The sequence below is a fragment of the Cylas formicarius genome, unplaced genomic scaffold, assembly GCF_029955315.1.
Source record: "Cylas formicarius isolate icCylForm1 unplaced genomic scaffold, icCylForm1.1 PGA_scaffold_6__28_contigs__length_40554024, whole genome shotgun sequence".
NCBI classification, from domain to species: Eukaryota; Metazoa; Arthropoda; class Insecta; order Coleoptera; family Brentidae; genus Cylas; species Cylas formicarius.
This window is the reverse complement of record NW_026844347.1, coordinates 5,674,897-5,691,887: the sequence shown is the minus strand read 5'-3', so window position 1 is coordinate 5,691,887 and position 16,991 is coordinate 5,674,897. Positions and strand designations below refer to the sequence as shown.

Sequence of the window (16,991 nt, the reverse complement as noted above, 5' to 3'; positions counted from 1 at the left end):
TATATATATATATATATATATATATATATATATATATATATATATATATATATATATATATATATATATATATATATATATATTAATATAAAAAAAATAGAATTGCAAAAACGACTTAAAAGATTAAATTTTTTTATCGGTATTAAAGCGAATAAATACTCCTACCTAACTAAAAATGAAATGCACTTAATTAAAATAGGTACGATTTTTGCTACTCTATTATTCACAAGCGTCTCGTCGGTGAAAAATATCCATGACGTGATTAGCGAATTAAACTCGGTCCTTACTCACCGTTTAATACCGAATTAAGGTTATCCAAGTCTAAATTAGGCGTGCTAATGTTGCCAATCGGAGTCGGAACAAATCGAAATCCGGAACAAAACCTTTACAACACGGCCACGTGTAAAATGACGTAAGGCAATATAAACACAACCACACAATTCAACAGAAATTCGAATACTAAATTGGTTCTCTGCTGCCCGCCGCACCGACAATCATATGAACCGGCTGCGTAGATTATCTGAGCGCAGTGTCTGAAAATGATAGTCAACGAGATCGCCTGCACCAACAGTACTTGAATGTTAAAAGAACCCTTGACGAAAACGACAAAGCCTTTTTTGTGTAATTTGTTTACCTCTATTCTTGTACTGTCATAGGTTTTCGTTTATTGTATTCAGAGTACATTTAGCGAATGTGCGTCCAATTTGAAAAAGCAATTATAATATTTATGAGCGAGCCGGAAACTGTAGAGGGTGTCCGTCCAATTATTGACACTTTTGGAATTTCACTTGTCTTTAAAGATGGAAAGATAGCACAATAGTGGGATATTTCGTCGCACTTTTCGTTTTTGATAGAATTCGACATAACAATATAACAAAATAATATGTGTACAACAACATACGGGGTATTATCCAATTAAGAGCAGCGACATACCAATTAGAAAAAAAATTAAAAAAAATATATTTATGAAACCGGCTAAGACAAAGTGTTTTTCTGTAAAAATTTCTTATATTTCCGATAGTCAACTTGAGTACTGTTTTAAAGCTCAGACAAATGCAAATTTCCTTGGTGGATGCTTTTAGTGCTCTGTGTCTCGGGAGGTGTTGGAGGTGTTCAAACATCTTGAAAAATAAGTTTTAATAACTCCAAAAAAGGCTCCACGCACGGAATTCTAGACCATTTCTTCATTAGTGTATAAGTATCCCAATTTTATAAATAGAACGTTAATTTACTCTCTGGGATGCCAAATCGTACGGAGAATCGAAATAAAAATTCCGTTATTTATCATTAATACTTTTTTTCAAAACTTTTATCTTCAAATATTTAGCATTACCACTTTATTTCTCATTAAAAATTAAGTGTTAAAGTCTATTGCTATTCATTCTATTCGATTTTTCTAGGCACCAAATCACTAAGAACTCGTCCTGTTCAAAATACACATACAATCACAATAAGATTTCTATGCCGGATAAATTTAAACTAACTATTTGTATCGGTAATCAAGAGACTTTGACACACATCAACTAACGACACGAAGGAAGCATACCGTACCGCAAAGTCTTGTATAGACATTTTACTACTTAGATAAGCCAATAATTAATAGCATTAATTATTATCCAACAACTCATTAGACCCCATTAGTTAATGAGTAAACCTAACCTAAAACCTAAAAAATATAAAAAATAAATAAACTCGGTTTTAACCATATCACTAACTTTTTTTTGAAATTATGACAAAAACTTAATCTGGTGGTAAGGAAAGCAATCGCAATCGCCTCATTGCATGATTGAAAGCCTAGGAAAAGCTTTACTTCCGTAACTCGTTGCCCTTATTGAGATACCCGGTATACAACAATAATACAATAATAAAATAATAATAATATATTTTTGTAATGGAATTCCGACCCTACTGTACTTTTCTAAAATGAGATATTTCAAGAACTGAGCTGATACTTCTCTTTGACATTCCCTGTCACCATCCGTCAAGTGTAATATAATTTAATTACATTTTATTTTTTAGCATAACTTTGATATAGGTTAGGTTAACAATTTGTTATCGTTTCCTTAAGGAATATTTCATTCACAACATATAGTAATCTGGAGCTCCAAATAGAGATAGATGTATGCATAGCTTATTTGCTTTTTCGTTTTTAAACAGGAACAAAACAAACATTTTTAATAACATTCTATCAGTTTCCGTCAAAATTATATCTTAATTATAATATCAAAACGATTAGATATATTTTCTCAGATATATGCGTTCACTAAACGTGCCCCCTCGGACAAAAACTGAAGAGAAAGCGATGTTTGAATTAGATATAAAAGTTAAACTTCGATTTTCGCTTTCTTCAAAATTGAAAAAGGAATGACCCAGCGATTACTAAATGAAGTTGGCAATTATAATTGTAGAAAAATGTATTTTTTTAATGATTTCTGATTAACAGTAACATTTAATAAACTTAATCTAAATATTGGTGCTGTTAATGCATTACTTCCAAGAAAAAGTGGGTTTTGTTTTGTGTAAGGTAAGGGCGAACGTTTTCGGTTCTAGCAGGTAGTTGCCGGTTGATCATAAAAGCTCAGCGAGAAAAATTGAAAATAAACAAAAGAACATCCATGTGAACCAACGTTTTCTTAGGAGCCCACATGAGATGCTGATAGAAACGTGTTTCAACGCGTCAGTTTCTCGTGCAGCAAGTTGGCGCTTATTAGGGGATTACTTTCTTTTTATAACTCACACCGATATTTTCACCTTATTGTAGTTTTTATAAGATTTAATCCATATATTACTCATTTTAGTCAAATGTTTATTTAATTAACGTAGATTTTGTCCCTCAATAATTGTACCTTGAATAGTTGAATGGAAAATTAAAAAGTTAGAATAAAAATATTAGTGAAAAATCCATGACTAAGAATCAATCGTGGATATGAAAAAACACACAACAAAAAAAAGTACGTCTTTCAATCAAAAGGCGAAGAAGTAAGTGATGTAAAGTGCCATACTAGATGTAGTTTGTAAAATCTATAAAATTAATAGTCAACATCGCGGTTTCTTTCGAAATAGTACAATTTAAAACAGAACGCTAAAATCGGTAATAACAGAAAAAAACAGACAGATAAAAAAGTGAAGTTTGTTCCGGGTAGCTTCTATGTAGAACTTTAGGGGAACTAAATTTGAACTTATGGTCAGTATAAAATAATAGGAACAAAGTGAAGCTTTTTTTAGATTTATCGATTTTCGTAACATTACAATCGTTTTTATGTTTTTAAGTTTACCCAGCTTTTGAGAGGTGACACCTACATACTTTAACATTAGAAAAGCAAAATCCTACAGTTTTTTACCATATTAAGCACCGCAAACCCCATTCACCAAGTAAGTAAGATATGTTTTCAGTATTTGATTGTCTTGATAAACTATTATTAATAGATATCAATTTATTAACAATGTTGTTGGACAACCATTATTCCTTACCCAGTTTCTTAATAACTTCTTTTTTTTTTTAATTAATTTTGTTTAAATAAATAGTTCAATTTAATTGTTTTTCTTAGTTTGATTTCGAATACGAATTTTCTGGATTGGCGGTTACCGAGAAACCTACGATATTTTCCATTACGATAAGTAACAATGAACTTCGTAATCAATTCGATTGAAGAAGAAAGTTTGACCGTTAATTAATAGCTGTATTGTAAAACGTAATAATGAGTAAAAAGGAACAATGCCAAATAATAATTAAGGAGCTGTTTGAACAAACAAAAAATAATTTCATTTGTACGACAAAACAACGTTTAGGAAATAGTAGAAAATGCCAACCGCCAAAACATTATACATTATACAATTATACAAACATTATAACTTAATATTCACTGGGTGTTGCAATTTCTATGGCATAGATACATTTATTATGCTGTTCAATAAAATTTGTATTCAGCTCAAAATTTTAAATCTACTTCCCGTACGAGACATTCTACTAACTTCAACATTAAGTTTAAAATTAAAGAAATAATACTGATTAAGATGGCAGAAAAATAAATAAATTTAGCTTGTTAAGAAAAGAATGTCTAAGTCAAATTTTGGCAGAGAAGTCCGAGGATATCACGATTTAGTAGTTTAATTCCTTAATCCGATACAGGGTTTTCAGAAGTGTCAGAATGAATAGATAATAAAAAAACCTGTATGGAATACCACTTGCATTAAGTTAACTGATACCTTTAGTTTGTGTATGTCACTAATGTAACTATCACAACTAGTATAATATTATAACTAACCATATAGCAAAATAGCTGTGTGCTGTATCACATTTTGTCAATCTGCTTTCAGGTATACTAATATAATACTGACTATAAAATACATTTTAATTTAATTTAATTTAATTTAAAATTGCGACTTACAAAGAACAATTGCTGCTATCAAACGCTCTATGAGCTATGAGAGGAACTTATTAGTGAAAACCAGAAACTTTTTTTCGTTGTTGGAACAAGAAATAAAATAGGTTTATTTTCAATAATGTTACCTATCATAATTTTTTGAGACACACTTTATACATCGTCAAAAAGAGAAAAAAAATAATTTCTCAATTCTCACAATATTTCGAATAGGCTATCAGGTTTCAACCATGCTTGTTGTGTTGATAAGGAGATGGACAATCTTTAGGGTGTTGACGGAGGGGGGGTTCTTCTTATTCTGTTAATAGCCGGTGGGCACACGAAAGCGGTGTCCCCATGGAGAATGTATGGAAATAAGTACCCACAAAGTGTAAAGTGTTGTTGGAACTAATGGAAACCACCAGAAACATGCATGAAAGCGATGCTACGCGTAAACGAGCAAAATCTGAAAAAATTACGTCCAAACACAACGCACTCGAGTACATGTTTTAAAAACGCACGCCAATGTTTGAAAAAGGTTAACCCAAACTCCAGCAGTCTTTCACGACCCGCTGTGGTGACTCAGTATTTATGTAAAGCTGGGCCTGTTATTAGGCACCACTTTAAGAGAGGCCGGCGCTGATAGTAAGTAAGGGCCAGGCCGGTGATCTTGTTGCCCGTTCCGTTGAAAATTGGAAGGCGCAGCATAAGCCGAAGCCGCTATCGTTAACTATCTCTGACGGATTTTTTATTTTAAACGACGGGCGGCGGCGTGAAAATAAATATTAAAGTGTCGGCCACTTTGGTATACAAAATGCAAAACCCGCTACGAAATACCTAAACAGGTTGCAAATACTGAATAATTTTTCAAAATATATTAATCATTTTCAATTATGGTATTTACTATAAAGTAATTATTGTACCCACATCTTTCTCTTTGATAAAATTCGCAGATTACGCCATTCCATACTCTCTGATTGAAAATTATTTCCAAAGGCAGTTTTCCGGAAATATTTGGGTTGAAATTATTGGTGACCACCTCATCGGATCTTATTTTCTTCGTCCTGAACTGATGGGCAATACAAACTGTTTTAGATAACGTTCTACCTGAACATCTAGAGGAAGTTCTACTTCAGGAGAGAATTCACATGTGGTACAAGCGATGATGTAATACCGCACTATAGTCAAATAGCGCGCTAAGGTTTCAATAATAAGGTCCACACATGAATCTTTTGGATTTTTTTTAGAATGCAAAATTACTAAGAAACGTTGATATCTTCTACAATTTCTTCAATAATAAGTAAACCTCATTACAAGAGAAAAGTTAACAAGGCGTCGTTTTTTTTTGCTACAATTATCTCGAAGATTACTAAAGTGAGCAAAAAATAAACACAATGGAAATTAAAGAACAGTTGTTTTCTACGAGGTCCCATAAAAGAAATTTTTTTTATACCTATGATTCCAACTCGTTTCGATACGACCCTCGAAGTGGTTTATCGATCTGTTTTTTATTATTATTAGACTTATTCTATCAATGAAATATAACTATGTAATCATCTCCTTCTGCAAAATCGACAGCATTTAAACAACTCTGTCTACAACAATTGGAGCACATTGCTGTGCAGCGCAAACCAACTTTCAAAGAGCATTCCAGAAATAATCGCCGCACAAAAAGGCGGTTGCGAACTATGTTTATTCTTATTCATTTATGAGCGTACACCAGAATATTATATAATAATTTTAAGTAGAATTTATGGAAGAATACAAAAAGCCCTCTAGCATTTTCTCGTATAAGTTACGGTTTACGAAGAACACTGAAAAGCGATGTGAGATCACCTTTAGGAGTGATTTTTTGAAAGAAAAAGGATGAAGCTTTCACCGGGGGGCGTGAAATCTTCGGATTTGTATTTGGATTCGTACTGCGGGTTCAGTAGCAAAATATTATAAATGTATAAATTTTTATTAAGACAGAAGGGAAATATTTTTACCCAATAAAATTTTCATTGACTTAGTTAGAACAACGTGGAACCTACAAAGACGCGCGAAAGTAGAAATCGAAATTTCCAACTTAATTACTTGCGTTTATAAAAGGAAATTTCACAAACAATAAAAGAAATGCACCTAACTACTACTAATTTGTGTGCAAACCGCAGAGCTGATAGCAAATATAGTGATCGTTTTCGTTTTAAGGTTACTTTCACGTTTTTTTACTAAAATGGAAGAAACGATATACGATAGAAAGTAATAAATAAATAAAGCAAAATGACTCGACCCTCATACACAATTACGTTGCCTTCCACAAGCAGAAGAATACATGATTAGTACAATTACTTTTCGAACGCAGTTTTTCATGTTATTCTGCAAAATTTGCAAACAAAGACCATTTTTTTTTTTGGTGCAGTTTCATAGGTTCGATGTAACATTCGATTCAGTTGAAAGCAATTTTTATTTAGAACACAAGTAACACAATAATTACTACTGCAAAGCGACTTTAAGACCGTTTTATCCTACAATTAGCGCGCGTATTTAATATTATTAAAGTAGCTGAATAAGCATATGTCTAAGCAATAACTAGTGCACCAGTGAAAAAAATCAAAACAACAATTTTTTGTCGTTGCCAATGCAAGAAGAGAGGAAGTGTCGCTTCTTTCTCGGAAAAACATTGTTGTGCTAATTTTGTAGCACATATTGGTATTTCAAAATTTATTATCAAGATTTTAGAATCATATTTTTCTATTTCAAATAAGACTATTTTCCGATAAACATGATCCGCATGCGCTTCACGACCAATCTACAAACTGTTCAAGTTTTAAGGTTTTTTAGTTTTTAAGTTATTTAAGAATGTAATTGACTTAATTATTTATATATTATATTTATTTATTAAAAATTAAATATTTTTTTAAAATTACTTGTTGGTACCGCGGGCTGAGTTAATCAGAATCACAAATCCTCAAAAACTGTTATTCTTGTTTTAAGACAAGTGTTATCGTTTAGTCACAAATCGTCTTTTTTATTCTCGGCCCGAATACCCCGCATTTCTAATTTACAGAAAGGTGACACTGGATATCGCGATATACATTACTGTTAGGGAAAAGCAAGTCGAAATGCAGGCCAGCATTAGTAACCTGCAGGCGACGTGCAGTAAATTTTGCAAAACAATATGCTACAAATTAACAAACAAATGGTATAAATCAATGCAATAACATGTTTAAGTTACATAAATACATTTAACTTTTTCCAAAATAAAAAAATATTAATATTAATCGGCAATTGAACAGTATACAAACTTATTTACAATTCATTTTCAACCGTTTATTTCTAATCATTTTCTTAGACATTTTAAAAAATGCTGTCGAACACGAAAAATTACGCCTAACCTATTTCTAATCATTTCACAACCGTTTATTATTTTTTGTCTTAGATCATTGATATCTGTTATAGGTGTTTCAAATCTAGAGGTCTGCCCCGACCTATCCATCGATGTTCAAATGCCTGATTAAAATACCTTCGTACAGCTAATGTAAAATGGGATGGAGCGCCATCTTGCATTAACCATATGTTTTGTCTCCACTGCAAGGGTACCTCTTCCAGCAAAGGTGGTAGTTCCTCTTTTGAATTACAAATAATGGGTGTTTTTCTTCGATGTATAGAACTTTAAGTTGGCATTACTGTTCAAGATGGCGACCGATTTAACAGCTGTCAAGTGATTTATTCTCAGTTTGGTCTGGCAATTCGTCATGAATAGACTCACGCCTGAACAACGCTTGCAAATAGTGCCCAAATGGGCCCAAAACGAGATTGCCGTTGTTCCCGATTTTCATAAGCGAATTTTGTTTAGCGATGAAGCGCACTTCTGGTTGAATCGCTACGTCAACAAACAAAAGTGCCGCATTTGGAGCGAAGCTAATCCTCAAGTGTATGTCGAAACACCGTTACATCCAGAAAAACTGACTGTTTGGTGCGCTTTATGGGCTGGTGGAATCATTGGTCGGTACTTCTTCAAAAACGATGATGGCCAGAACGTTACAGTCAATGGTGATCGGTATAGAGCTATGATTACTAACTCTTTGATTCCATGATGTCCAGGAGATGTGGTTTCAACAAGACGACGCAACATGTCACACAGCTCGTGCCACAATCGATTTATTGAAAAACACGTTTGGTGACCGCCTAATTTCACGTTTTGGACCTGTGAATTGGCCTCCAAGATCTTGTGATTTAACACCGCTAGACTACTTTCTGTGGGGCTATGTAAAGTCATTGGTCTATGCGGATAAGCCACAAACGCTTGACCATTTGGAAGACAACATTCGCCGTGTTATTGCCGATATACGGCCACAAATGTTGGAAAAACTCATCGAAAATTGGACGTCCAGATTGGACTACATCCGCGCTAGCCGTGGCGGTCATATGCCAGAAATAATATTTAAAATGTAATGCCACAAGATTATCTTTCGGATAAATAAAATTCATGTCAATCGAATAATCCCTCGTTGTTTTATTGCAACTTAAATTTCTATACATCGAAAAAAAAGCACCCTATACATTAAGCGATCCGTTAAAGTACTGAGGTCCTATAAGATTATCTCCTATAATCCTTGCCCATACATTTCAAGAAAACCGGCGCTGAAGTTTTCCTTAAATTTTTGAATGTGTAATTTTCTATTTTTCGTAAAGTTTGATTGCATAAAATTACTATTAATTGCTAATATTACGATTTTGAATGTTTATTACATGACTTTAACGAAACCATGCTGGGTTTTGACTCATTTGATTTGATTGACTCTTTGGGCTCACTTCAAGTAGATATTAGTAATATTGCGTATTATTTTAAACTTGCTTCACTTCAAACTTTGCATTTCCCGGTCTATATTTATATGAACTTTTTTTCATTTGTTGGATGACGAATTTCCGGTGAAATATTATTGTATGTACAGCGTGTCCTTCGTGGAATTTCGGAGATGTGAACTAGCAAAAAATTAATTGGCTTGGGATGATGAGAGTATAACAGAAAGAGTCCCGTCATAATGAAAGTAGGTGTCAATTTCTTTTAAATAAAACAGAAGGTATATTGTTTTTCTTTAAGATATTGAACATTTTCTATAAAATGACGTTTCAGGATCGAGAAATATCTGTAAATTTTGCCAATACGAAATTATTTTTAGGATAGTTAATTAAAAATTTAATGACTCATTTCTGTAATAGGTTAAATGAAATTAAATTCAAAAAGCTTTCGAAAATCAAAAACATTTAAATTTCCATTCAGGAACTCGCAACCCTCTGTTGCGAAAAATGTATCGAAATTTAAGGACAACATCTCGAACGTTAATTTATTGGAAAAACATATACTTTTAACTTTTTTAAATTAGTTGCTGATATTTCTTTTTATTTACCAGCAATAGCAAGGCCTACAGCGACTTTCGGATAGATCAAGATTTTTAAATTTTTTAAAAGATTTTCTTAACAACCTAAACTAATAATAAATAAATAAAAAGCTTTGTACCTAACATTTTGACGTGTATAGTGTAAACGACAGAAGCAATAATAGTTCTGACAGAATATTGGTAATGTTCGAAATTACTAAATAAAGAGTACATTCTTCGATCTACAAACAATATGACAAGCTACGGAGAGCAATAAACAATATACTTAAATATATAATGCTGCTATTTTCTGCTAAGTAGGCTTTTGTCAGCATTTATCAAATTGACATGTCCTTAAATTTTGTTTAATTTTGGTATTAGCTGATAGTCACAAAAAGCCGAGACGTAACCGTTTTTCTCATAATGATATTATCTGAGTTTCTGCTCAATCAGATCTTAGTGGACTTGCGCGTCTAGAGAAAATTTTACAACCGTTTAGGTAAAACAGGATAATTTCTCCCAAAAGAAATAATTGTGCTCCAAAAACTAACAACGTCGATAAAGACGAAATTTTATTTTAGTTTTCGAAAAATCCAGGTCTTGAGTTCTCCACGGTCAGGTGGGGCGACTGGGATAAGTCAATCGCTGATTTAGAGAAATGTAAGAAAAGAAAAACTCCATCCAAATTTGTTTAATGAGATTATTTTTACCGACGAGGCTACATTTGGAAAACTAGAAATTTTTAATTGAAAAAATACTAATTTGTGGGATTCTGATAATCCGCATTATGTAAAGGCAAGACAGACACATTAGTCCTTTGAAATTGCTGGCTAATCAAAACTTCTTTCAGCACCATTTATTTAAACGAACTCCTTAAAAATGTACCACTCGCTTTTAGAGAAAATATTTACATGATTACCTTCATGTTAATGAATTGTTTTGTCAAGGGGTTCATGAAGGATTTGGTATAGGCTGCAGAAATTAATTATTTACAAGAGTTGTGGAAGTAAATACAATCGGCCGGTAATACACTAAAAAATAATAGAAAAGTTTTGTGTAACATACAAAGACATTTAAGGGAGTACTATAAAATGTATTCAGATAGATGATGGACACTCCCAACATTTGATTTCAAGTTTTTTATTATTATTACCAAAATCGTTATTGATAAATATTGGATTTTTATTGGCTTCGTATTTATAAAAAAAAATCGGAAAAAATATCTAAATAATACAGTAAAACCAGCACCTTCTAGGAGCAGCGTCTAAACAAGTTATGCCAGAAAACTTGACAGTGCCAATTTTTATTACCATACTATAAAAATTTGCTAATTCTCCTATATATCGGAAATTCTAAGCTATTAATTACTTAATTATAATAAATTGCGACTTAAGTTAGAAATAATTATTTGTTCCTCACAAATTTGCCTTCTTAAACGAATACCTTTTTACTTATGGTGGGCTTTCAGCGCTATGCTACTTGGGGGCTGGCTAGCATAATTTAAAATTTTTACTAGTTATAGGAGATTAGAGGAGTTCCCGGTTAAATATCCTATATGATCATCACTCGACTCTCCCGGCGTCTTTATTTTGACACCCATTTGGAAAAAAAATGGGACGTAGTAAACAAAATAGTAAACAAAATAATTAAATACATTTATTGTTGCATTTTTTATCCACATAAATATATTTGTTGTAAAGCAAGAAGTGCAATTGCAGAATAAAATATACATTTCATATATCCCGAAATTGTTTGTGGTGTAGAAGGGCTTTTTCTGTTAGTACCATTTGAGTCACTTACGTCCTATTTTGACAATTATCTGATTTTTATTAACATAACAATCAATTATACAGCGCGTTCGTATGTGATTGTACGTCCGGTGTAATTTCTACTATCGCTACTCATGAATCACAATTGCAAGGTATGCTACAGACTTGAAAATATTTAGGTTAAGTTTTATATTATATTAAGGCACATTTGTAAGTAACGCAAGAACGTATAAAGATTAGAGATTTGAGAGGAATTTTGCGTGTGGAGTTCTCTGAGAATGACGAGCGCCCATAAAAGATTACATCTATTTTACGTACTATTTATTATATGCGGCAATCTGTTTGAATGTGTCTACAAATAGGATAACAAAGAGCCGTTGCGATGAAAAAAGTACATAAATTTGCCTGCCTTTGCACACGTACGTGTTATCAAATAAAGTTGCCATACTAAATAACTGTAACTCTTTTGTTAGCAAGAAATACTGGAATTACAACTTCAAAATTTAATACTCGGATTTCATTCCTTAGTGAGAGTGGTGTTCTATTCAGTATTTATAAAAGTAATAATATATTGATTCCTTTTTGTATTTCTCTATGTTCGACTGTCTAATAATTATTTTTGTCCATAATAAAAATTTAAAAAGATAACAATAAAAAAAATTGATATTTCTATTATTGTTAAAAAGTACCAATAGTTTTATTTTTAGAGTGAAACGAGCCAGTTTGTATAGATTCGCACTCAGGGTCCTGAGCATAAAAGTAGATGGGGAAAAATTATTCAAGGTTTAATTAGTTACACTTTAGTCCCGAGTTTGTTGTGGCAAGCGCGAAGCGACCGAAGAATGTTATTAACGTGTGGCAAACTATATACCTTTTTGAAAAAGAGCAAAAATACAATCACTTTATGACGTTTGATGAGAACTGATAAATGTCACAATAACTAAAAAAATTAGGTCTCTACAAAACAATCCTTTGGCAGTTCCGATCTTTGGACAACCGTTTAAAGTTCACATTGGTGTTGGTCAAATTAATCTTGGACTAGACAAACCTCTTATTCACAAACCTAATCTGGTTGGATTGTATCTACTACTAATGTACCAATGACCAATTCGAACTTTAAAATTTTTAGGCTTTAGAAGAGTATTCAACGACCAAAACAGTTGAATTAAAACAAGAAAAATTGCGAGAATCTCACGTTCCTTTAACCTTCACAAGAGATCCTTCTGTCGATCATTTGTCAATTGGCAAATTTAAATAATTATCAACAAAACAATTTCGCGGCTTCGAAGGCAAAATAATTCCAGACTTTCAGATTTATACATTAAATCCATGTAAGAATATCAGTAACTGCTTCTGCTAAGGGCAACGAGGTTCCGTATTAGCAAAAAGGACAAAAGTAATTTAAAAAAAATCCTTAACGTATTTGAATATATATATATCGTTTATTGACCATTTACAAATACAAAACGTATTTTTAAAGTCAGCAAAAGAATAACAATTTATAAAATAACTTAAAATAATTTAGATCTACTGTGCCCGATAAGTAACAAATTCGTTTATGGAATAGAAACAATGCTCTTCAAAAAACTTTTTTGATAATTGTTTGAATTTTTTGATGGAAAGTCGTTTAATATCAATATTTTTGGACCGAAAAATAGTGTTTGCAAAAATATTATACAATTCTAGATTAAGTTTATTTTTTTGTGTAGTACACAACCTCGATCTTAATGTTTTGATATTGTCAGCTGTTCGCGTCATGTAACTGTGATATCCACCATGAGTCGGAAAAACAGACAAATTTGAGTGGATTTCGACTAAAGTTTGGAGAATAAACATACATGGTAACGTAAGTATTTTCAATTCTTTGAATATTGGGCGGCAGTGGCTGGACGGCGGAACACCCCCAAGAACCCGAACCGCAGACTTCTGCAATCTAAAGGCTCTCTCGGCCTCCGTCGCGTTCCCCCACAGTAGTAGACCATAAGATAAGATACTATGAAACAGTGCAAAATAAACTATACGGAGAGTGCTTTGCGAGATCGAACCTCGCAGTTGTCTCAGAACAAAAACCTGAGATGACAATTTACCGCACAGGTAGTCTATATGAGGCGACCACGTTAAAAACGCATCTAGGTAAACACCAAGGAGTTTGACCGGTTCAGATTTTTTACTTCTTCGATTGGTATTGAAAATTAGAGTCTTTGTTTTATCGGAATTTAATTTAAGTTTATTAGCAGAGAACCAGTGCTCAATCATAGAGAGTGTAGTGACAGCCTTTTTATTTAAATTAGTTAGATCTTTCTCCGATTCAATCAATGATGTGTCATCCGCATAGAGTATACTGCGAGCAGCATTTGTTGCAAATACTACATCATTGACATATATTATAAACAAAAGTGGACCAAGGATGGAACCCTGAGGCACTCCATTAGTAATGTCCAACAGAGTGGATTCCCGATTATTCCAGACAACATACTGCTTTCTTCCGGTCAAATAAGATTTTAAAAGGGCTAAGGTATTTTCACGAATTCCGTAGTACTCAAGTTTAGACAGAAGTATATTAGTATCCACGCAGTCGAATGCCTTGGTGAGGTCGCACATCGTTACCGAAGTCGACAGGCCCTCCTCAAACCCATCAATCACATGCTCAATCACTGTGTATAAGGCACGGATGGTGGACCTACCTGACCGAAAACCAAATTGGGAATCTGTTAACAATTTCCTTCCCTCAAAGTAAGCAATAAGTTTATCTTTTATTATCGACTCAAAAATTTTTCCAATGATAGGAACGATTGCTATTGGTCTAAAATTATCTAAGATATTAGTATCCCCTTTTTTATGGAGTGGAAGAATTTTTGTCACTTTTAATTCATCCGGAAAACATCCCTCTTCAATGCTATTGTTTATTAGTAACGTAATAGGTTTCAGAAGTGAAGATATTGATTGCTTAATAATATTGGCATTTAGACCATAATAGTCAAGACAACGAGAGTTTTTTAGTTTTAAAATCGCTTCCCTAACATCACTCTCCACAACTGCCGACATAAAAAACGAGAAATTGGGTCTAGATGATCTGGAGATGTAGGTCATAGCATCTACTACTGAAGGTGTGATGGTTTTCGTTATCTCCGCTGACACAGAAGCAAAAAATCTGTTGAACTCCAACGGAGTAATAGATGATTGAATAGAGTTACTGTGCTTAGACCGTCTCTCCGAATTAACAATATTCCATGTCGTTTTAGATTTATCATTTGAACTCAGAATTATGTCATCATAAGTCTTCTTTTTCTCCACCTTTATAGTGTGACGATATTCTTTGTGGAACCGCTTGTAAGCATGAAAGTCTTGGTTACTTTTTGAACTATGGTATTTTTTTTTAAGGCATAAAAGATGCTGGCGCATTTGTTTAAGGTTTTCATTGAACCATTTAATTGGCGAGCAATGGATGGTAGAGTTAACAATGGGAAAGAAACTGTCGACAGCTCCCCTAAGTTGTTCAATAAACATAGAACAAAACTCAACGCCACTTTGTTCGTTACTGACAAGTTTGGACCACTCAATGTGCTCCAGACTGTTGCCGAACGCAGTTATACGTTTATTATTTATTAACCTTCTTTTAATTTTATCATGATTACGACAAAGCACTGACGAATTAACTTTTATTAATTGTCCCAAATGATCTGACAAAACGGGGTCACAGACTAGGACACTTAACCGGTCACTAGGAAAATTGGAAATTACATTGTCCAAACAGGAATCTACTGATTTAGACTTCCTGGTAGGTTCTTTTACAAAGAACTCTAAGCCAAACGAAATGAATATATTTTTTAACTCCTCTGATTGTGAGGTTTTTTGTGTTAAGTCTACGTTAAAATCGCCAACAATAATTAAGTTGTCATAACGTTTATGAAGAAAACTTATCATTCTGTTCAAATGATCAATAAAAATGGATACATTGCCTGAAGTAGAAGATCTGTAAAGAGCAAGTAAAACAGTCTTATTATCAATAATTTCCGCTGCACAAAATTCTGCATGAGTTTGAATAGCAAATCCGCCGACATCTAGATATTTGTATTTGATATGCGGTCTTGAAAAAATAGCAACGCCACCATGTTTAAGTTTTGGTCTACAAAATGACGAAATTAAAGTAAAATCGTTCATTTTAACCGACTCAAGCCCACCGCCATCCAGCCAATGCTCAGAGAGGCACAAAATATCAATATTATTTAATCTTGCAAACAATGAAACTTCATCAATTTTATTATGTAGCGCTTGAATATTTATATGTAAAATATTGTAGAAATTATTAGTTGACAAAGAATGGATTTCCTGCACTTTTCCCCAAGCCTTAACACTGTTCATTCCCTTGGGTGGCACAAACCTCACTTGCTCCGGACCCAAACTTCTTAGATGGAAAAAATCTGTTTATCTTCACTCCCACAGGCCAAAGATTCGGATCAAGAATCTTACTCGAATCTACCTCCGGGATGGTGACTTTAAAAGAAGAATACTGTGTTGGAAATCTTGATTGTAGTTTGAACACCGACGCATTGGTAGATAGTTGATTCAAATAGACACTGAGATCATCCTCGGACGTTTGAGGGTCAAGTTTGGTAATGTGATACTGATGGCTCTTCTGGACAGCTTTTAATGAACAAACTGGATTCTCCATTGCACCGATCAAGACATTTGTGGACCTCGTGGCTCTAGGGGCCCTTGAAAACTGCTTAGAACTATCCCCGGTAACGAGATTTTGTACTTGGTTACAAATAGTCGTCGCTTCAGCTTGTTGTATCGCAACTGCCACAGCCTCAGGACTAAATTTTGAATTGTGAGGCGGATCGTTGCGCTGATTTCGATGTTTATGGTTATGTTTATGGTGTGTTTTAGGTTGCTCCAGTTTACCAGGCACGTTTTGATCATGCATCACTGAAATGGTTTCTGCAGGCTGGACAGACTTCAACAATCGTATCTGATCTGTCAAAGCTTCGATTGCAATAGCTTGATTCTGAATCGTTAGTTCCTGCTGTTTAATAATTTGTTCCAAATAATAGACTTTTAATTTATCTGTGCCATCCTGATGAACTTCCTCGACAGTAATTTCAACTGGTGAGACGACGTCAGTTTTTGCAGTTTTGGCAACCTCATCTTCACAACATGTAACCGATTTACCATCAACAGACCACTTCGCAGTTTTTATCTGCTTTAGACAACTGACGTGTGACAAAACACCGCATCTAACGCACCTAAGACCAGATTTAATGGAGCTGCTCTTGCACCTTTTGCATACTCCCAAACTTTCACTCATTTTTCAATGATAAAGCAACTATCGGTCTTCAACCTCAAATAAACCAATCAAATAGACGAAAGCTTCCGTGCGCACAGTCCGTTCCCAACAGATCAACGTCACCGGGGTGACAAAAACTAATCTGACTCCGCGCAATGACAACACACGTGCACAACCTTTAAACAGCCTACTGATAAAACAGGGGTTGTTG

The 16,991-nt window shown here is 33.6% G+C and overlaps 2 protein-coding genes across 2 annotated transcripts in view; both read right to left on the bottom strand.

Moving 5' to 3' along the window:
• LOC132702874 (F-actin-monooxygenase MICAL3) overlaps positions 1–477 on the bottom strand; it is a 74,129-nt gene extending 73,652 nt beyond the window's left edge. Inside the window, exon 1 of the mRNA XM_060671718.1 lies at positions 292–477. The gene's annotated coding sequence lies outside the window, so the exon portion shown is untranslated. The remainder of the gene's footprint in view (positions 1–291) is intronic.
• The window catches only part of LOC132702879 (protein-lysine N-methyltransferase EEF2KMT), a 39,872-nt gene that overhangs the window by 5,765 nt on the left and 17,116 nt on the right, over positions 1–16,991 (bottom strand). The window lies entirely within an intron of this gene.